Consider the following 24286-nt stretch of genomic DNA (forward strand, 5'->3'; position numbering starts at 1 on the left):
CATGTGCGTGCGTGTACACAAAAACATGTGCGTGCGTGCACACAAAGGTATAAGCACAGCTGAATCAACAGTGGGGACAGAATTTCAAATTGGAAATGTCAATCACAGCCTGATAGCGGAAAACTACACCCCCCCCTCCCCCTTTCTCAGACATGCACGCACACATGCACACATGCACACACAGGGGTAAGAGACAAAAGTAAATTCCAACTCCCCATCTCTTTCTGTTGCCCATACAGTACATTACGAAGTATTGATGCACTCAGCCTGCTCTCTTGGGATAAGGGACACAGAACAGGAAACCAAAGAGGGGGGGAAAGTTGTGTCTTTTATGCAAGTGAGTAGGAAACTTTCTAGGGACTATCTAAGAAAGAAGATCTCTCCCAGACTCCCAGTTCTTTTGGGGAAAATGCAGACTCTCTCCAAAGAGTAGTTAGTAGTTACAGATGTGTATGAATCATGGTGCATAAATATAACACTCTTGTGAGAAACTGTTCTGGGAATTGTCATATTTGGAGTGTGTTCTCTCAGATGGGTTCACCTCATTGCCAGAGACAGAGGTGCAGTATTTAGCTGAATGTCCGATCAAAGTCTGTTGAAGTAATCCACATGTTTTTCTTTTTAAATGCCTATGGCTATTCTCCAGGTGATGCTGTAGCTTTGAAGGCTTCATAGATTCGTTTGACAGCATTATTCTCTGTGTTGTGTAAATTAAATGTAGTTTGTTTGTTTACACATTATCTTTGCCAATAATATGTTGGATTCATGTTAGTTAATGAAAAAAAATAGATTAAATATAAAGATGAAATAAGGTTCCTGCCTGACAGTAACAATATGTGAGCATGAAGACACCCTGCAAGGGAGATGGCTAGAAATAAAGAGGCAGCAGGGAGGGATTGGGAGCAAAGGTTGACTCCGGTGATAAAAAAAAGTGAAAAGATTATGCCTGGAAGATAGTCAGGGATGTGTGGGGGAGAGAAATGATACTGTAGACTAGAGGGATATTAGGGCCAGAAGAGAAGAGAAATGGGAGATAGGATATGAGAACCGTTGAGGGAGAAAGTAGATTGAGAAACAAATGCGTCTACAGTTGGTACACTAAAATCCTTAGTGTAAATTTAACTCTGAGAGGATACAAATGTTTCATTTATTTATTATTTTATTGATTGATTGAATACTATATTAACAAGATTGTTAACGGTACATGTGCTGTCAAAAGTTATGCTTGTTTCCATTGTGGTCCCACACACACTCTGTACCCTCTCAGAGTTACAAATGGATATATTAACACTGAGGATTTTACGGAATACTTTCAACCCCACACAAGGCTGTAATGCACATCATGTACTATAGGATGTATTTGATATTATAATAGCATTGTTTACTGTAACAGTGATGGATCACAACTCATGTCCTTTGGAGACAGCTATGTTAGGTTAATCTCAGTGTTCAAACCATTCATTTTCAGTTTTAGCCCCTAGAGGTTCAAAAGATTGAGAAGAATTTCTATTTTGTTAGTTATGGAAATTCCCCCTCTGTGTTACCAGTAACCAGCATGCTGGAAGGACGGCTTAGAAAGAATTCTGCACATCTATGATACTTCTGTCTGAAACAGAGTTGTTGTTTTGTTCCATTTCACAATTCTTTGTGTAAACAAATATGTCATTCGTGTGTGTGTGTGTGTGTGTGTGTGTGTGTGTGTGTGTGTGTGTGTGTGTGTGTGTGTGTGTGTGTGTGTGTGTGTGTGTGTGTGTGTGTGAATGTGAATTTGAATGTGTGTGCGTGTGTGTGTTGTCTCTGTTAATTTGCATATTTTTGCCATCATCACTAGAATTATCATAATTATCCTCAGCATCATCAAATTCATCATCACCATTTAGTAATATTGAGAACAGGGTTGGGAGGGTTACTTTAGTTAAATGTCTCTACTTTATTTAACTAGGTGAGTCCCACTGAAATGGTTATCTCTTCTAAATCTATATCATTCAGGGATGGTATAGAGCATATCTAAGCTACAAGTAACGCCGTAACTGTAATCTGAAACTTTTTGGGGTAACAGAGTAAGGCTAGCCTGACACTCAGCCTGAATTTTCACTCCATTATTCAGTCCGAAAGCCCTCTCAGTGTAGCCGTTTTCTGAGATGGGGGCGTGGCCAAAGTGGGACTCTTGATTTGAATATTGATTCATACTGGATTATCCGGATCTCAATTGGGCTTTAGATTTTCAACCGAGAAAACCCCGCCTTCGACAGCGTCTCCAGACCCTGAATGAGAGGCTAGCGATTCAGGGGCTGGAGCCAGGCTAACCTAACGCATTAGTTTTGCAATTAGAGTACTCTATTACTTAGTTACTTTTTCCAAAATAATGGCCTTACTTCATTACATTTAAGAACTATATTTCTTTCTGTTGCCACAAGGAAAATCTATCCGACGCATTTGCGCTGTTTCCTGATAAATGAACAAGCTCGTCTCTGACTCTGTGTCAGTGGAGACCCGAGACTTGCACAGATGTTGCACGAAGATTGACGACCGATGCCTTGCAGTCTGTACTGATTGCGTAATCCTTCTATTCAATGGGTCACCACTTTTGCTGTGACACACGGCTGACGGTATTATTGGTCTTGTTTTTATTACATTAATTTGTCGCACTTGTGCGATATGGCAGAGATTGAGAGAAGACAGGTTGCCCTTTAGTACGGTCGTGGAAGTATTCAAAATGTTGCATTTATTGGTGAAACGTCAAATTAGCATTGGTGAAGCCCAGGACAGCTCCAAAACACTGGTGGTCACTCCGGTAGGCTGCACTCTTGATTTTATGTTACTAAACTTCCTCGCAGAGGGGTTTAAATTGTTGGTAACGCAAAAATAATCGAACAAGTTACTTTTCTCAGAAGGTAATCCTGTAACGTAATGGAAAACTTTTAATGGCAGTAATCCTGTAAAGTAATAAGTAACTTAAGTTAATTTTGAAAGTAACGTTACCCTGCTTACTACTGAGTAAGCTGAAGGCGATTGGTTTTGATAACGCATCTGTGAGCTAGATGAAATCCTACCTTGAGGGAAGAGAACAAGTGGTTGATGTAAATGGAACAGTGAACTGTGAGGTTCCACAGGGAAGCATACTGGGGCCGTTACTGTTCCTTTTAACGACACAAAATCAACTTGCAATTTGTTCTTGTTCGCTGATAACTCAACACTCTTGCTCTCGGGCAAGGACAAAAAGCACATTGAGGAAGCTCTCAGTTCTGAACTCCGCAAAATCCTCACTTGGCTCTCTGATAACAACCTGCCATTACATCTTGGTAAAACAGAATCTTTTATTTTTGGGTCCAAGCATAACCTATAATGACGATAACTTTACAGTCAGAGTTGACGATAATGTAATGTCAAGTAAAGAAGAGTTATACCTATTTGGGCTGTATTCTTGACAGGTGAAAAAATGGCATCAGAAGTGATGGATTACCTCTTTTGTCAACAATAGAAATACTCTAGCTGGAGCACCTCAATGTCACTAAAAACTAACTTCAGACCTCCCAAAACAAATTGATACGACTACTACTCTGCCTAAAGCCCATGCATGACCCACCTTGCAAAACGCGAAGGAAAATAAAAGCCTGGAGATCGAGGCTATATGACCCACCTAATTCCAACACACTTTGCTAGTTTGGGATGACAGGGTTAAGCAAATATCAATGGGATTGGCATTTAAGATATTAATGCGTTAATATGCTACTGTATGTTGATTCATTAAATACATAGGACCACATTGGAAACAAGTCCCCAGGACTTTCTTGTGTTATCCTTTTAGCTCAAGTGTTTTACTGTACCTCTGTGCTGTTTACGTTTTTGACTAATAAAGTATTCAATCAATCATTCTTTAACAATAGCCCTGGCCAAGGAAATAACCGCAAATTGAATCAGATTTTTTTTGACATATATCGCTGAGTGATAATATATTTTTCTTTTCTTTTCAAAAGTGCTTGTCTCAATAGCATACCATTTGTCATTAGATGACTAATCCTGTTCTAATCCTGTATCGCACAGTATGTGACACTGAGTGGTTTAACACTAAAAGAGCAACGTAAAAAGAAAAAATCAGCATTTTAATCAATATGTCAGTCTACCTTTGTGACAACAGCTTTGAGTATCTCAAAATGAGATCTAAATCTTATCTGTGCTGATGGGACAGGAATTGATTGCCTTTCTCTTACAATGTGGGGCTGCCCTTTTAAAACCTTCAATGCACAGTGAAAAGGGCTTCTTAGTGGAAGAAAGTTATCGTTTGGTGACATATTGGATGCTTAACCACATGAAGCCTAGCATCCGTATTCTGGGCATGTCATAATAGGCTGAGCATTTGGGGAAAATAGGCGAACCTTCTGCAAAAACATCAGATCTATAAAACTCGTCACAATACAACCCATTGTGAGCTGGTCGATTGGCTGTTTTCTGTTTTCTCTACACCAAAGAGATTTGGGGTAGAGGGTAAACAAGAAAGAATGACATAGATGTCATGGTGGATGGCGCAGGCCCCCCCCCCAAAAAAGAAAATAGCGTTTGGGGGTACAAAATCATGGGATGGGGAAAAAAAAAACGCATGCAAGATGTTGCACATGAACTCTGCAGCCGCACTGAGCAGAGATGCTCATAGGCCTGCGTCGTGCGTCGCTGACACACAATATTGTGAAAGGACGCATTCATGACACCGTCGTGGCGTCCATGGGACGCACTAGAGTTGTCACCAACAACAGAGAAAAATATAAAAATAATTCGCGATAAAATTATTAGTGCACGATAAGTATCGGCCCGATAAGTATCGGTTCGATATCAGGAATTATGACGTCATCCCGATAAAACCGATAACATTAATAGCTCCGATAATATATAATATTTGTCAACTGTGATCTGCATGGACTCTCGGTTAGACACCGTTGTACTGGAGAAGTATAACTCTCGGTTAGACACCGTTGTACTGGAGAAGTATAACTCTCGGTTAGACACCGTTGTACTGGAGAAGTAGAACTCTCGGTTAGACACTGTTGTACTGGAGAAGTATAACTCGGTTAGACACCGTTGTACTGGAGAAGTATAACTCGGTTAGACACCGTTGTAACTAGTTACCATTACTAGTTACTTCATTTAAAAGTAACTCAGTTACTTTACTAGTTACTTACACCAAAAAGTAATGCGTTACTGTGAAAAGTAACTTTTAAGTTACTTTATAAAAATAAATAAAAAAGGGCTCCCATTATTGCCCTTCATTTCAGTACTGTTATTGCATTGGAGAATAATACAATCTGTTGATCAACTTGACATGCATTTGCATCACTGAACTCTGCTAAGCAATGTGGTCTATAAAAGGGGTCGCGCTATAGGATTGTAACCTACTGGTCCCAATGTCCCAAAATTAATCAGACATCTGATAAAAAATACCGGTCATAATTATGTTTAAAGGGATACTTCACTTTCACATAAAATAAACATTAAAAAAAAATATTAAAAAAAATGAAAGAAGTTATGGCAAAATAAAGGCCCCCTCACACATTAGTAGGACACTCTAATGCGTGAGGGGGCCGTGATTTTTTCATTACTTTTTTCATTTATTTTTAATATATTTTTTAAATGTTTATTTTATGTGAAAGTGAAGTATCCCTTTAAGCATTAATTACAATTAAGCAGGTGCGTAAATACAGCCTAACACTTAGGCCTACAGCATTATATTTTGGATTGAGCTATTTGAACATGAACCATGATGAACGAGTAATATACACATTTTATACACAGTAGCATGTAGACCGGAAGCGCCATGAAGGACGGCCGCATTCGTACATGCTCCGTAACATCGCAACGTTTTTCCATCTTTTTAGTATTTTTTAGCCTTCTCTTCTTTCCCTACACCGTCGCGTGTCTAAGGAGTTATGACAGACAAGCACTTATGGACATTAGCACAGCGATTACACACAGAATTCCGGACTTTTTTGCTGAAAACCTTCCACTCGGCTGGGTGGGGGGTGGGGTCCCCTTTGTTCCGGCTGGATCAACAAACCCCCGACGAAAAAGACCGTGGCGAAGAGGCACTAGAGCGGGAGTTCTCGTAAGAACAACAAAACGTGGATATAAACCTGCACTGCCTTCAATCCTGCTAGCGAACGTTAGATCTCTGTGTGAATCAAGAACAGTGACCACTATGGACGACTTACTGGCACGCGTTAAATACAACGCAGAGACGAGGAGGACTAGTATTGTTGTGCTAACAGAGACGTGGCTAACGGAGTTAGCATCTGATTCTTCTATCACTCCTCCTGGCTTCACCGCGTATAGGAAGGACAGAGATCCTGTACTGAGCGGTAAGCAACGTGGGGGGGGAGTTTGTGCCTTGATCAACAACAACTGGTGCAAAGATGTTAAAATCCTAGACAGTCACTGCTCACCAGACCTTGAACTTTTAATCATAGCCTGCCGTCCTTTCTACCTACCACGCGACTTCAGCATCGTGATTGTAGCCGTTGTTTACATTCATCCTGGAGCTAATAAGGACACAGCTATGAGGGAATTACACCAGGCGATCAGTGCACAAGAAAATCGCCACCCGGACTGCGCAGTCATCTGCCTAGGCGACTTCAACCGGACAGACTTAAAAAAGGTCTTTCCCAAATTCCACCAGCATGTCGCCTGCAGTACCCGTGGTGACAATATTCTTGACCACTGCTACACGCCCTTCAAGGATGGATACAAAGCTCTCCGCCGCCCACCGCTAGGAAGCTCTGACCACGACGCCATCCAGCTGCTACCTGCCTACAAACAGAGGCTAAAAAGGGAGCCGGTCGTTGAGAAGGAAATCCGAATCTGGTCTGAGGACACAGACGCTATGCTACAATCCTGCTTCTACCAGACTGACTGGGGGATGTTTAAGAACGCCGCTGGGAATAACATCAACGAACTCTCAGACTCAGTCACTGGCTTTATCAGCAAGTGCATAGTTGACATAGTCCCAAAAAAGACAGTTCGGATCTATCCCAATCAGAAACCATGGATGGACAGCGGAGTACGTGCACATCTGCATGAACGGGACGCTGGTTTCAAATCTGGCGACGTGGAAACGCGCAACACGACGCGCGCGGCCCTAAACAGCGCCATCAGGAAGGCGAAAAAGGCCTACACAAAAAAGATGCAAGACAAACTCAGCAGTGGCGACATCAGGAGCACATGGCAGGCAGTACACACCTTGACAGACTGCAAAACAAGAACCAGAAGCGAGGTGAACCCGCCTGCCTCCCTCCCCAACGAACTGAACACTTTCTACGGCCGGTTTGAGATCAGCTCCAACCGCGGCAGCCAAGCAGGGCCATCAGCAGCACCAGCAGAGGAGAACCCTCCTCTAACCATCTCGGAGAGAGAAGTGCGTACAGCCTTCACACGGGTCAACATCCACAAGGCAGCCGGACCTGATGGGATTCCAGGCCGGGTCCTTAAGACATGTGCAGACCAGCTGGCGGGTGTCTTCGCTGACATCTTTAACCTCTCCCTCTCCCTGGCTGTGGTCCCTGCAGGGTTCAAAATGTCAACCATTGTGCCCATTCCCAAAAAGGCCAAAGTGACATGCCTGAACGACTGGAGACCTGTTGCTCTCACCCCGATCGTCAGCAAGTGTTTCGAGAAACTGGTGAGGGAATACATCAGCTCCACGCTACCTGCCTCGCTGGATCCGTGGCAGTATGCATACCGCAAAAACAGATCCACCGACGACGCTATTGCCATGGCTCTCCACACCGTCCTCTCGCACATGGACAACAAGCTGCTGAAGGACAAATATGTACGTATGCTGTTCGTGGACTACAGCTCAGCATTCAACACCATTGTCCCAGCAATACTTGACAAAAAGCTCAGACACCTAGGGCTACACCCAAGCATGTGCGACTGGATACAGGACTTCTTGTCCAACCGACATCAGGTGGTGAGAATGGGCAGCATCACATCCGACCCCCTGACCCTCAACACCGGAGCACCCCAGGGATGCGTGCTGAGCCCTCTCCTCTACTCCCTGTACACGTATGACTGCATAGCCACACACGTCTCCAACACCATCATAAAGTACGCGGACGACACGACAGTGATAGGCCGAATCGTCAACAACGACGAGTCTGACTACAGAGAGGAGATCAAATCACTGGCACACTGGTGTCGTGAGAACAACCTCTCTCTTAACGTCGACAAGACCAAAGAACTGATCGTGGACTTCAGGAGGCCGCGGAGAGACCATGCGCCCATCCTCATCGACGGTGCTGCAGTGGAAAGGGTCAGCGAGTTCAAGTTCCTCGGAGTACACATCGAGGAGGACCTCAAATGGGAGACGCACTCCACACACGTGAGGAAAAAGGCTCAGCAGCGACTGTACTGGCTCCGCCGCCTGAAGAAGCTCGGAGTAGGACGTCGCATCCTCAGGCTGTACTACAACAGTTCTGTTGAAGGCATCCTAACAGGCTGTGTCACGGCCTGGTACGGGAACTGCACTGCCCGAGAAAAGGTCAGCCTACAACGAGTAGTGCGATCGGCAGAGCGGATAATGGGAATCGAGCTCCCAGCGCTCCAGGAACTGTACAAAAAGCGGTGCGTGGTCAAAGCCAAGCGCATCATCAAGGACAAGCACCACCCAAGTCACAGACTGTTCAACCCCCTACAACGACCGCGACCGGGCAAGGGGCTCTACCGCAGTATCAAGAGTTCCACCACCAGATTTTGGTGTAGTTTCAATCCAACTGCTGTCAGAATGCTGAATGGGGCATAAGCCTGGATGAGTTCAGCAGCCTGACAGCAGGCGGCGCAGACTTTTCTGGCTCTTCCTGAACACACCTGTGGATTATACCAGGGACAATTACTTGGACTTTAGCCCCCCCCTCGGACACACCTGTGGACTACACCAGGTACAAATGACTTTTGTTGCACTCCCTCATGGAGCTACATGCGGATTATACTAGGGTCAGTCCACTCTAGGTGGACACGCACTGACCTTTTGCACCTTAATCCCTTGTATAACGCACTGACTTTTTTTGGGTCTTTTTATTGTGCTCCTTTTCCTCTAAGCACCTTAACGTCCTTTGTCTATCATGCACAGTATAAGTATAACATGCACAGTATACAATACATTGCTGCTATGCTCAGGCACCTTAGTTTAGTTTTTTAGTTTTTTTATTATCTCAGGTAATTTGTAAATATGTAGATAACTTGTCTGGCCTTCTGTTGCTCTCTTGTTTTTGATCTCCTTCCCACCTGCCCCCCACCCTCTTCTTCTCCCCCCCCCCCTCTTCTTTCTATGGAAACTAACGTTGCGATGGGAACGATGTACAAAAAAGAATTTCACCCACTTTTTTACCTTGTAAACCTGTGATGTGACAATAAAACTGATTCTGATTCTGATTCTGATTCAGGGTCATCTTGCACAAATACATTAATTACCTACACTACCATTTGCGCCTGGCAATCTCTGCTTCTCACCCATTGACTTGCATGTTAAATGATGGCGTTTCCCCTTAAAAATAATCGATCATTTCAGGAGCAAGAGCTTAAAAATCTCTTCTAAATCTAGTCAACAAGGCCTGCAGTAGGCTATGCACTGGACAAATATGCATGACATTATTTCAATAAACTAAAAACATGGGAAATGTTAGAGGGAGTAATAGCCATGGATACACGACGGTCGACTGTCACGACCGTCATGGATGAACTTCAACCTGGTGTTTGCACTTTCTCCATTTATGGCCCGTACATCTACATAAACGTTTATATTTCAAATATAAAGTGCTTATCCCATGGCGACGGAGGTTACATGTATATACGGGCTCTCAAAAGTACCTGTATCATCCGTATTGTTCAATAAAAAGCATTTTAATCTGATCGGTGGCCATTTTCTCCATTATGCTTTCAACTGAGTGACCCTATCGGTTGGTAGGTGTATTGCACTCCAATACATTATGAAAAAATGTCCACTGATCGGATTAAAATGCTTTTCATTGAACAATACAGAATATACGGTTACTTTTGAGAGTCCCGTGCATAATTGTAACATCCGTGGCCATGGGGTAAGCACTTTATATTTGAAATCTGAACGTTTATAGAGATGTACGGACCGTAAATGGAGAAAGTGCAAACACCAGGTTGAAGGTGATCCTTGACTGTAACAGGACTTTTCATGTACCGCAGGGACTGCAGTAGCAGACGCAGTTAATAAATAGACGAACAAATGAATTAATATACTTTAACGTGCGGAATCCGAAACAGGCAGCGCTGTGATTCTGAATTTTGTTACGATTACGGTGATTAGTAGCCTATTATTGACACCACCTGGGCGAGTGAGTCATGTAACTTTCCTGGTTGCAGCCTTGCAGTTTAAGTGCAGATTTCAGCTTGGGAAAAGCAGCCTTTAACAGGTTTGGGTACGTGGTTCATAATCACCATTGCGTTATCGTGGTATTCCTACTACTAGTCCCAGAAACACACACACACTGTTAAGAGAGAGAAAGAAAGAGCGAGCGAGCGAGCGAGCTTGCAAAGCCATCACAGCGGGTCTCCGCAACACAGACTGGTGTAAAGTCAATAAGTACATTTACTCAAGTACTCTACTTAAGTACAATTCTCAGTCACTGTTCGCCTCGCTGTATATATAAATACTATATAAAAAATAACGGAGTAACGCACCATGTAGTAACGGTAACTGAGTTACTGAATTAAAAAAAGAATGCGTTAGAGTACTAGTTACTGAAAAAAATAACGGCGTTACAGTAACGCGTTACGTCCCAACACTGACTGTTAGGCTACGCTGTACAGAGAGAGAGAGAGACGGCATGGGGAGCTCAGTGGTGCTTAAACGAAGAAAACGTGCACAGAATATCATCTAAAACTATGCTAAATAAACCCCAAAAAAATATCAGAAATAAAGTCGGACCTTTATCTAAATTACCTTTATATTTATTGGACACTTAAATGTTTTAGGTACATTCTGTAATTGATGAAAATTAATTTTAAGGTGACATTTCAATGCTCTTAAATGAACACAGGATCACAGAAAATCACCTGAAACTATGCTAAATATGTCCAAAACATATCAAAAATAAAATCGGGACTTTATTGTGGCTTAAATAGATTCAAGTCGACAAGTTTTGGTGCATTCTATAATTTAATAAAACATTCTGATGCCTCCATAGTCTGTCTACTTCTCCACAGTCCCTGTGACAACAATGGCGGCTGTTCAAAAATTTTCGGAGCAAAGAGGGGGCGTCTCCCTGCATGAATCCAAGTTGAAGCAACCAATCGGTGGCAAACAAGCAATGATGACGCGTTCCGGACCCTTTTTTAGCAAACCCGCCCTATTTTTCCCACAAACAAAGCATTCCTTTCCAAACCCCGCCCCTTTTTCACCGACGCCCCGCCTCTCTTTAAATAGCTTCGGAGGTTAACTCCCCCTTTTGGTCAGATGCCTGATATCTGTTCATTAGGATGGCCGCTTGCGCTTGTGTGGTATATGGACAGTGTGCAAGTCAAAACATATTAAGAAATGATACTATACTAATCTAAAGTCAGAAGAGAATCATGAATGTGTTGTGAGCCATCTGCTACTCAGAGTGTGACTGGTGAAATTGCTATATTCTAACGCAGCAACAGCTGCAGCTGAGCCAAATGGCCATTGTGCTGATCTTATCTATAGAACATACCTTATATGGCTATTTAGACAACTATAAGAACGTTGTGAGATGTTTGTTTGGGATGGTGCTCGTGCCCAGAGAGGGGCTGCTGGAGAGGGCTCTCTGCCCTGGAGTCTATGATGATGCTGTACTTGAATGAATAAATGACCATGGAAACTTGGAAACCCTGACGTCTGCTCTCTTCTATTCTCCTCCATATTATTACCACCAACAAGCCTGCTAACCTGCAGTTAATGACTCAAATACACGACATATTTGGCGGGCCAGCTCCATCGTTGTGCATGCTTTTGCGAGTGTGTGCTTCGATTAAAGAACCTGTGTATTTTGAGGTGACCGCAGGAGCGGGCCTGTAAGAGGAGGATCGGACCGTGGGTGTCTTCCTACGGCGAGGAGGGCCACCGCGGAGCAAGCCGTGGAGACGTCGGCTCGAACTGGGTTCTACGTGCCTACAAGAAGGGCCTCGCAACGGCAACGCTGTGATGACTACCGCTCATGACCTGTTCAGGTGGCTACGGGACACATCTACTCTTCTCATGGTGGTTGCGAGCGGAGCGCTTTGGCTGTGGAGGCGGCGGGGCGGAGATCTTGCTGGTCGCAGTTCTCCGTGGGGGGAGGTGGTGTGAACAGCGGCTATCTTTTTGGCTGGAGGACAATGACGTGCGTGGACATTGAGCTAGAGGCGACGAAAGCAGCATTATCGGATGGGAACAACTAACAATGCAGGAGAGAGGTTGTATTTAGTGATAAAGTGATTTAAACTACGGAGCGTTGTTTTTGTTGCCGTGCGTAAAAGTGTTATGCGAGGACTTTGTTACACTTTCTGGTCTCTGGGGTTAAATGTGGATTATGTTTTTAGTCTCTTACATCCTGTAGGCCCTTATGGTAGGGAATGGAAGGAGTTTTTTTTTTTATTGTTTTTAGTCTCTTAAATCCTGTAGGCCCTTATGGTAAGGATTGAAGGGTTTTTTATTTTCGTTTCAACAGCTGAATCTAACGTATTAGGGTGGACGTGTGTTAAGGTTCCTTTCTAGGTAAAGGAGACATTCGTTCATACCACAGAATATTATGGTTTGCTGTGTACATTTTATCCTAGAGTTTAAAGATAACAGAAAGGCCTGCACACTGATTAGAAGGGGAAGTGCATACTGGATGCGACGTGAGTTTAAGTTTTCGTTAAGTATGCGACTGAGATTGATAATGAGCGGCGAAGGGGGCTAAGAGCGACGGCAGACAGAAGGAGAGATCGATGCGCTGAAGTGCATATTGATGTATTTTCTCTGCGAATAAGATTTTATTTTTATTCTGAAATTTGATGTAAACCACTTTATGACTATTGTGTAATTTTAGTGCCTGTATCTAAGTTGTTCTATCTGATGTGATGTTTGATGTTAATTCTTCCTAAATGTCCTTTTGTTTAAACTTCCGGTCACTGGTCATGGGGGGTGTAAGTGGAAAGAAGGTTAGTTTTTGGTGTTTTCTCTTGCAAACTGTTTATTCAATATACCTGGTTGCGAAAGAAGTTTGATTCTTTCGTGGGGGGAAGTTGTGTGGTATATGGACAGTGTGCAAGTCAAAACATATTAAGAAATGATACTATACTAATCTAAAGTCAGAAGAGAATCATGAATGTGTTGTGAGCCATCTGCTACTCAGAGTGTGACTGGTGAAATTGCTATATTCTAACGCAGCAACAGCTGCAGCTGAGCCAAATGGCCATTGTGCTGATCTTATCTATAGAACATACCTTATATGGCTATTTAGACAACTATAAGAACGTTGTGAGATGTTTGTTTGGGATGGTGCTCGTGCCCAGAGAGGGGCTGCTGGAGAGGGCTCTCTGCCCTGGAGTCTATGATGATGCTGTACTTGAATGAATAAATGACCATGGAAACTTGGAAACCCTGACGTCTGCTCTCTTCTATTCTCCTCCATATTATTACCACCAACAAGCCTGCTAACCTGCAGTTAATGACTCAAATACACGACATATTTGGCGGGCCAGCTCCATCGTTGTGCATGCTTTTGCGAGTGTGTGCTTCGATTAAAGAACCTGTGTATTTTGAGGTGACCGCAGGAGCGGGCCTGTAAGAGGAGGATCGGACCGTGGGTGTCTTCCTACGGCGAGGAGGGCCACCGCGGAGCAAGCCGTGGAGACGTCGGCTCGAACTGGGTTCTACGTGCCTACAAGAAGGGCCTCGCAACGGCAACGCTGTGATGACTACCGCTCATGACCTGTTCAGGTGGCTACGGGACACATCTACTCTTCTCATGGTGGTTGCGAGCGGAGCGCTTTGGCTGTGGAGGCGGCGGGGCGGAGATCTTGCTGGTCGCAGTTCTCCGTGGGGGGAGGTGGTGTGAACAGCGGCTATCTTTTTGGCTGGAGGACAATGACGTGCGTGGACATTGAGCTAGAGGCGACGAAAGCAGCATTATCGGATGGGAACAACTAACAATGCAGGAGAGAGGTTGTATTTAGTGATAAAGTGATTTAAACTACGGAGCGTTGTTTTTGTTGCCGTGCGTAAAAGTGTTATGCGAGGACTTTGTTACACTTTCTGGTCTCTGGGGTTAAATGTGGATTATGTTTTAGTCTCTTACATCCTGTAGGCCCTTATGGTAGGGAATGGAAGGAGTTTTTTTTTTTATTGTTTTTAGTCTCTTAAATCCTGTAGGCCCTTATGGTAAGGATTGAAGGGTTTTTTATTTTCGTTTCAACAGCTGAATCTAACGTATTAGGGTGGACGTGTGTTAAGGTTCCTTTCTAGGTAAAGGAGACATTCGTTCATACCACAGAATATTATGGTTTGCTGTGTACATTTTATCCTAGAGTTTAAAGATAACAGAAAGGCCTGCACACTGATTAGAAGGGGAAGTGCATACTGGATGCGACGTGAGTTTAAGTTTTCGTTAAGTATGCGACTGAGATTGATAATGAGCGGCGAAGGGGGCTAAGAGCGACGGCAGACAGAAGGAGAGATCGATGCGCTGAAGTGCATATTGATGTATTTTCTCTGCGAATAAGATTTTATTTTTATTCTGAAATTTGATGTAAACCACTTTATGACTATTGTGTAATTTTAGTGCCTGTATCTAAGTTGTTCTATCTGATGTGATGTTTGATGTTAATTCTTCCTAAATGTCCTTTTGTTTAAACTTCCGGTCACTGGTCATGGGGGGTGTAAGTGGAAAGAAGGTTAGTTTTTGGTGTTTTCTCTTGCAAACTGTTTATTCAATATACCTGGTTGCGAAAGAAGTTTGATTCTTTCGTGGGGGGAAGTTGTGTGGTATATGGACAGTGTGCAAGTCAAAACATATTAAGAAATGATACTATACTAATCTAAAGTCAGAAGAGAATCATGAATGTGTTGTGAGCCATCTGCTACTCAGAGTGTGACTGGTGAAATTGCTATATTCTAACGCAGCAACAGCTGCAGCTGAGCCAAATGGCCATTGTGCTGATCTTATCTATAGAACATACCTTATATGGCTATTTAGACAACTATAAGAACGTTGTGAGATGTTTGTTTGGGATGGTGCTCGTGCCCAGAGAGGGGCTGCTGGAGAGGGCTCTCTGCCCTGGAGTCTATGATGATGCTGTACTTGAATGAATAAATGACCATGGAAACTTGGAAACCCTGACGTCTGCTCTCTTCTATTCTCCTCCATATTATTACCACCAACAAGCCTGCTAACCTGCAGTTAATGACTCAAATACACGACACTTGCCATCCAAAAAGGAGGGGGCCAAGGATGTGCACAGTGCACACTCATGCACTCACACACACGTTATTGGATGTGCCATTAAAGTGCAGTGGATCATATCAGTTATGTTATTAGACTCTGCCCCTCTGGCTCTCTGCCTGTCCATCTGTCTGTCTGTACAAGCAGCCTGCTAAAGACGTTGCCTGGGGATCTATTGCACACACTTTATTGCAGTGGTTCTCACCCCTGGGTTCAACACAGCTTGGGGGTCTTACAGTTTTTCCCCAAATTGCTAACACACTATCGCCGGTTCCCCCAGCAAGAAAATCTGCAGTAGCCTTCCCTCATTCAAAAGATACACACTTTTCTCACAACTGTAAACAACTGTGAAGTTTCTATGTGTAAAACCCCTTTTTGCTCAACTTCACGCAAGAGTGGCCAAATGAATCATTCACTCAAACACACACAACCAATACAATACACTCATTCATTATCATCTGAACTCAAAGAGCACACCTTTCACGAGGTGTAAACGCCACTAAATTAGTGACACACCAATCAAAATAACAGGATGCACAGAATGCAACAATGTTTCCCATCTATGCAGAGATTGAAAAACATCAGAGAGGTGGTGAAGATCAGGCACACAGAGGAAGAGGAACACCAAGACGACAACTGTTAAAAAAACAACTCTTGATTGCTTAAACACAAAAACTGGTTCTTGTAGCACAAATACCTTACATCAGTACACACACTCTTCCCGTAACCATAAATCAGAATCAGTTTTATTTGTCACCGATGTAAATCAATGGGTGAAATTTGTTTTCATGCGTGCTCCATCATTACGTTGTTTTCCAGGAAAGAAAGATAAAGGGGGGGGGGGGGTAGACCGAGGGACAACAAGGATAAAAATGAAAACAAAATCAAAGTCAAATCTACATACACATAGCACAATACCCTAATAAGCAGCAGGTATGTACATGAGGTAGCAGCACAAGGCAGGTCCATATAAGAAGGTAGCTGCATAAGGCGCCAAAAAAAACAACTCCTGGAAGCAATGGTGGATACATGTGGTGTCTGTGGAGACTATCCAGGCAGGGTTAAGGTACACAAGCAAGGGCATGTTTCCCACACTGCCTGGTAAAAGTAAAGAATGTGTGACGTTGATGAGTTTGAGATAGCAGTATTATGGCCTGGCCCAGACCTGAGATGAGATGACGCTGGTGCTTGTGCTGAGTAACCTGTACATTTGTGGCTTTTGAAAAATACTGTAAAGCTTTTGGAAATTAGGTATTTTACTGTGCATGGACACGTCCCTTACATGCCAGTGTGACATTTCAAAGGTCAGGCTTTTGTAACCAAAATAACAAACAGTTGTATTCCCATAGCCACAAAGAGGTTCTATTTAAAGTGTTACAGTACCGTTTTGGGGCCATGAAAGGAGCGTCCACGCCGTGGTCTGGGAGTATTGACAAGATCGACAAGATTGACTAGATCGACAAGATGCTGCTATCACCACCACAAGCAACAGTTACAAGCTACAAAACAGCCACAAGCTACACTACAAGCTACGCTGAAAGCTGCAAGCTGCAAGCCACAAAGCTACAGAACACCAAGAGAAAACATCATGCCTGGGGATAGACACAGAAGACGATGTCAGAAATGAGGGACCTCCTCAAGACCGGCATTGACAGTCATATCTGCGAACATTGAAGGGTTCTCCTCTGCAAAACAAAACATCTCAGCCGATTTATGCAGCAAGCAACACTGTGACGTTCTGTGCTTGCACATACAGAGGGAGTGAAAACAATCGCCCCACCAGACCTGGAATGGTCCTAGCCATTGAGTGACCTCACCGGCAGTATGGCAGTGCTATATTTGTAAAAACAGGCTTAGCTATAGAAGAAACAGATATGTCAGATGACCATGACATCAAAGTCCTGTCTGTTGAGCTAAGCAGTGTAGTAGTAACATCTGTCTATGAACCACCACCTGTAGAGTTTTTTTCCCAGACAATCCACAAAGTACGCAGCAAACCACAGATCATTATTGGTGACTTCAATAGCCACAGTACCTAGGGGGGCTATCCTGAAATGAACAAGGATGGAGAAGCAGTAGAGGACAGGATGTATACTAACCAACTAAGTCTTATCCATAACCCCAATCTACCACACTAATGTTTCAGTGCTCGCTGGAAACGTGGCTACAACCCAGATCTCACCATGGTCTCAAGTAACATCGCTGGTATGTTTAAAAAGACTGTGCTGGACCCTATTCCATCAAGACAACACCATCCCATTGGGATCCTAATGAATGCAGCTGTAGTCCCAACCATCGTGCCCTTTAACGTTTCAACTATAAGAAAGCAGACTGGAAAGGTTTCATCAACAAGCTGGAAGAGAAGATCAAACATGTAATACCAGTTAGCAAGAACTACGACCAATTTGCTAACCTGGTGCTGAAAACTGCTCGGAAACATATCCCACAAGGCTGTAGAGTTGAATATATATACCTGGACTTTCAAAGACCATGCAGGACTCTTGACAACTACGTCAGCATGTTTGAAGCAGATCCCATCTCCGATGAAACAACTGCCCAAGGCAAGAAGGTGATGGAAAGCATTGCCCAAGAGCGAAGCAAGACCTGGAGTGCTCTTATTGAGTCTACAGACTACAAAAAACAGCAAGAAAGCATGGACACTTATTCACAAGCTACGGGGTGATCCTAAAGCAGCTCCTCAGCACCCAAAAGTCACTGCCAACCAATTGCTTGAAAATGGAAAGAGCAGAAAGAGAGGGGAAAAGACCAAGATGAACCGCAAGAAATACATAGAGCGCCCTCCTTTTACAAGACAGCTTACTACAGCTGGAAGGGGGAATCTCTATCCTCAGACCAGGAAAGGCAATTGGACTGGATAACATCGCAACCAAGAAGATCAAGCACTTCAGTCACAAGGCAAAGACGTGGCTTCTACAGCTCTACAATGAGTGTCAACTTGCATGCTTGAAAACAGGCACTTCTTTGTTGAGCTAGGAGGAAAGAAAAGTAGATGGCGAAGACTCAAGAATGGCCTTCCCACAGGGAAGTGTGCTTGCACCACTTCTCTTTAACATCTACACCAAGGACCAACCAAAAAGTGCAGACACTCGCCGCTTCATCTATGCAGACGATCTTGGCATAGGTGCACAAGTCACTGATTTCAAAGTTGTGGAAGACTCTCCAACGCTATGAAGAGAACCACCTACGTGCAAACCCATCTAAGACACAGGTGTGTGCCTTCCACATGCGAAATCGTGAAGCCAAGTGCCAACTGAAGGTCAGTTAGTCATGAACCTCCCTTGAATAATGTGAGCACCCAGTCTACCTAGGGGTAAGTCTGGACAGATGCCTCTCTTTTAAGACCCACACTGAGAAGACCAAGTGTAAATTGAGTCCGAGGAACAACATCATCCGCAAGATCACTGGCACAACCTGCGGTGCTAACCGACAGACTATGAAGACGAAGTCAACCGCACTAGCTCTCTGCTACTCAGCTGCCGAGTATGCCTGCCCAGCATGGGAGCGAGCTGCCCATGCAAAGAAGTTAGATCCCGCCCTCAATGCTTGCTGCCACCTTATCACAGGCTGCCTGAAATCAACACCTACATCCTGGCAGGCATTGCCCCACCAGAGATACACGTACTGTACAACGAAATGCAGCAAGCTAAAAAGAGCGCCAACAACAGTTTTTTGATCAAAGACATTCTCTCTTCGGCCATGTGCCAGCCAAAAGCCGCCTTAAATCCAGGAAAAGTTTCCCGAAGAGCATCACGCCCCTCGGAACATCGAGTACAAGCAGTAAAAGAGTCACTCGGTGGGAAGAAAGACTTGACAACCTCCTTCCAACAACAACCATGGAGCTAAAGGCGAGCGAGGCACTGACCCCTGGAGCAGACACCAACCATGCAGGGTGGAAATGCCTAAACAGACTAAGATCTGGTGTTGGACGTGCAAAAGCCACTCTCGCCAAGTGGGGATAGCTAAATGACAGGGACGTTGTGTGTGACTGTGGCACTGAACCACAGACCATGCAGCACCTCCTGATATGTCCCCTGCTGGAACAGCCCTGCACAGCATCGGACTTGGCAGAGTTTAATGAGAAAGGACAGCAATGTGAACCACATCTAGCCAAGCCTTGTAACTGACTTTCTTGTGGATACAACAAGAAAAAGTAGTACTGTTTTGAATTTCTCTCGCCCGGGTGTTCCTGAAAGAATTACAGGATAGTCAGTGCTGTGATGCAGTGTTTTTAATGAATCCCTCCAGTGTGTAACAAACAGTCATTCTGTGGACAAAGTTTGATTTCAACAGGAAAGCTGGTTGTACAGATGAGATATATATAATAATAATAATAATATGATGATGATTTAATATTATGATATGATAATTTGGTCCGCTCTCCTGCAGTTAGGGGTCAGGTGTCTTGCTCAGGGACACTTCAACACGTACTTCGGGGCCGGGACACAGGCGACCTCTCTACCCACTCAGCTACGGCCGCCCCCCACACATATGTGAGAAGAGTCATTATGCACATTCATAAAACGTATAATTTTTTTTCTCCAATGACCACCCAACATCAACAAAAACATTATGTCTTTTTTTTGTACAGGACACCATTCCTAAATGCAATAATATAGGTATTCTTTTCAGCATGATGTAGGAAGGTATATGACAGAGACCCCTACACAACAGAAAGACTCTTTGTTTCCATGGAGGAGGCCTGGGGATGTGTCCACAGAAGCTATGCAAGGCTGCATTATAGACATACAGAACCCGGGCATAATTTCCCACATCAGCCTAATCTGAGCCCCATTGACTCCCATAATCAAATGAAAGTTTAAGGTCCAGCGGCGAGATTAGCTGCTTTGGACAGACAGACAGACAGACAGACAGACAGACAGACAGACAGACAGACAGACACACAGCTATCCTCCTTCAGAGCCACGCTGTAAAAATAAATTAACAAAGAAATTGTTTACTCACTCACGTCGAGCAAGTGGTAACAGGAGGGCTTTGGAATTGCCACTCGGCTGTGGTGGAAGGCAAAGCTACTTTCATCTCAGGCTACGCATCCTTGCTCTCCCTCAACTTCCTTGCTCTAACTGAGACTTGGATCAAACCAGATAACACTGCTACCCCCGCGGCTCTGTCAGATGTGTACTCTTTCTCTCACACTCCCAGAGCCGTGCGGACAGGTGGTGGTACTGGTCTGCTAATTTCCAGAAAATGGAAATACTCTCCTGTTTCACTGTCACAATTCTCTCCTAACTCGTTTGAATTTCATGTGGTCACTGTTTCTCATCCAGTCAAGCTCACCATTGCAGTTGTTTATCGCCCACCGGGCCCTGCTGGTGGCTTCCTGGAGGAGCTGGACCATCTAGTCTCTCACTTCCCTGTCGATGGCTCTGGATTCATCCTTCTGGGTGACTTCAACCTCCCGACTGAGAAGCAGCTAGACCCATTACTTTCGTTTCTCGCCGCCTTTGACCTTGTTATTTCCCCATCTCCTCCTACCCATGAGGCGGGCAACCAACTGGACCTGATCTTCACCAGAGGCTGCTCTACTGCTAACCTGTCTGTCACTCCTCTTTCCAGTGAAAAGAGTAAGAAACTCTCTGATCACTACTTCATGTCCTACTCTCTCTCTCTCTCTCCTCTCCCCCCTCACAGCCCCTCCCTACCCACATGATTTCCTCACGTCACAATCTTCGCTCACTTTCCTCCACTGATCTTTCCTCTTCTGTTCTCTCTGCTCTCACTGCCCCTGAATCCTTTGCTCTTCTATCCCCTGATACCGCCACAGATCTTCTTTTCTCTACTCTATCCTCTTCTATCGACCATCTTTGTCCCCTCACCATCAGGCCTGCACGCCAAACTCCACCTGCCCCCTGGTTGTCGGACTCAGTGCGGACTGAGAGACGGAGCCTGAGAGCGGCTGAGCGCAAATGGAGAAATGGCAACCTCCTGGAGGACCTTCTCACCTTCCAATCTCTCATTTCTACTTTTTCGTCCTCTCTATCAGCTGCTAAAGCCGCTTTCTTCTGCACTAAAATTAAGACTTCTGCTTCCAACCCTAAAAAACTCTTTGAAACTTTCTCCTCTCTCCTGCAACCACCACCCCCTCCTCCCTCCTCGTCCCTCCTACCTGACGATTTCGCCAACTTCTTTGACAAGAAGATCCTCCTTCCCTCCTCCCCCGGCTGGTGCCCTGCGCACTACCCGCACCCGTCTGCCTGCCACCCCCCCCTCTCTACCTTCATCTACTCCTCTTCCCCCCCCCTCCCCCTCTCTATCCCACTTCTCTCCCCTCTCCCCTAACGAGGTCCTTCTCCTTGTTACCTCTAGTCGCCCCACCTCATGCTCTCTGGACCCGGTCCCATCCACTCTGCTGCAGTCTATTGCACCTGAACTTCTTCCCTTCTTAACCCACCTTATTAACACCTCTCTGACATCTGGCTACTTTCCCTCTGCTTTCAAGACTGCCAGAGTCATCCCCCTCCTGAAGAAACCGCCACTTGACCCCTCTGAGATCAAGAACTACAGACCGGTTTCCCTTCTATCCTTCCTATCTAAAACTCTCGAACGTGCTGTCTTTAAACAACTGTCCTCCTATCTCCACCAGAACAACCTCCTGGACTCCAACCAGTCTGGGTTCAAAGTGGGTCACTCGACAGAGACCGCCCTCCTGGCAGTGACGGAGTCGCTCCATGCCGCTAGAGCGAACTCTCTCTCCTCCGTCCTGATACTCCTGGACCTGTCTGCAGCGTTCGACACGGTGAACCATCAGATCCTCCTCTCCACCCTCGAGGGGATGGGTGTCTCAGGCTCTGCACTCTCCCTGTTTGCATCCTACCTGACGGGTCGCTCCTACCAGGTGATGCTGAGAGGGTGTGTGTCAGAACCACACAGGCTCACAACTGGGGTTCCCCAAGGCTCGGTTCTGGGTCCTCTTCTTTTCTCTCTCTACACTACATCTCTTGGTGCTGTCATCCACTCCCATGGCTTTTCCTACCACTGCTATGCCGATGACACCCAGCTGATCCTCTCATTCCCCCCCTCTGATACCCAAGTGGAGGCACGCATTGCTGCTTGTCTGGCTGACATCTCGGAGTGGATGTCGACAAACCACCTGAAGCTCAACCTGGACAAGACCGAGCTGATGTTCCTCCCGGGGAAGGGCTGTCCGCACCGAAACATGGCCATCACCATTGATAATGCTGTGGTGACCTCAACTCGGACTGCGAAGAATCTGGGTGTGACCCTGGACGATCAACTGACGTTCTCGGCAAACATCGCATCAGTGACAAGGTCCTGCAGATTCCTCCTCTACAACATCAGGAGGATTCGCCGCTTCCTCACGGAGAAGGCAGCCCAGGTGCTCATCCATAGCCTGGTTCCAGCCGAATCTGCCTTTGCAAAATTGTATCGCACTTTAGCCCTCGGCAGATTAGGTCTGGCCCCCCTCCATAGAGATTCCGTTTCTCTCCCTCCGCAGTGGTGTGGAGCCAACCAGGGCCCAGTATCCAAATGTGGGCGGGCTTATCACCTTATTTGGAGCAATGACGTACAAGGAAGCACTGCTCTGATTAGTTCGTGAACAAGGAAGCACTGCTCTGATTGGTTTAGGTCTAACCAATAGAGTCCGTTTGGATCTTTTTGTAACCGCCCCTTGGAAAAAAATCTATCGTTGATAGGGACCAGACTAATATCCACGCAGTGTGTCGTGTGATATTGTCTGGCCACGCGAGGCTAGCTCATCCAGGCTCTTGTCATCTCCCGCCTGGACTACTGCAACTCCCTCCTTGCTGGTGCTCCGGCATCTGCCATCAGACCTCTGGAGCTTGTTCAGAAAGCTGCGGCTCGTCTGGTGTTCAACCGCCCCAAGTTCTCCCACACAACCATCCTTCTCCGTTCTCTACACTGGCTCCCCGTAGCGGCTCGCATCCAGTTCAAAACCCTGGTGCTAGCCTATAGGGCAGTGAAAGGAACAGCTCCTTCTTACCTCCGGGCTATGGTCGATGCCTACACCCCTGCCCGACCACTTCGGTCTGCCACCTCGGGGCGACTGATTGCCTCGTCACTCAAGGGTCCTTCTGGCCGATCCACACGGTCACGACTCTTTTCTGTTCTGGCCCCACAGTGGTGGAATGAACTTCCCACTGATGTTAGGACAGCAGAGTCACTGCCCATATTTCGCCGCAGGCTGAAAACCCACCTCTTCAGGAAACACTACCCTTCCTCTCTGCCTGACCTACCTGTTGTTAACTAGTTGTACGAACGCTTGTTTTCTATTGTTGTATTGTTTATTGGATCTTGTTTAGTCGATACACTTATTTGTTTTAGCTCATGCTCATTTGATTTAGCTATTTTGTCTCATCTGTTTAACGAAATAGGTAGCTGATATATTGCACTTTTACCTTAGCGCTAGGTATACTCTTGGTTGCTTGTTTTTGCAGAAAATGCACTAAAGACTTCTGGTGATTAGTAGTTTTCGTTCCCTACCTAAAGGGGCGGCAGTGGCTCAGGGGTAGAGTGGCCGGGTAGAGTGAACTGGAAAACCGCAAGGTTCCCAGTTCGATCCCGGGCTGGGGCGCTCCCCTAGAGTTAGTGTCGAAGTGTCCTTGAGCAAGACGCTGAACCCCTAATTGCTCCCGATGAGCAGGTTGGTGCCTTGCATGGTTTCCTCCGCCATCGGTGTATGAATGTGTGTGTGAATGGGTTAATGGCACAATCAATGTAAAGCGCTTTGGATAAAAGCGCTATATAAAAGCACCATTTTACCTATGTTGAATACACTTATTGTAAGTCGCTTTGGATAAAAGCGTCTGCTAAATGACTGTAATGTAATG

This window comes from Gymnoscopelus braueri (assembly GCF_963280865.1).
Source record: "Gymnoscopelus braueri genome assembly, chromosome: 9".
Taxonomy (NCBI): Eukaryota; Metazoa; Chordata; class Actinopteri; order Myctophiformes; family Myctophidae; genus Gymnoscopelus; species Gymnoscopelus braueri.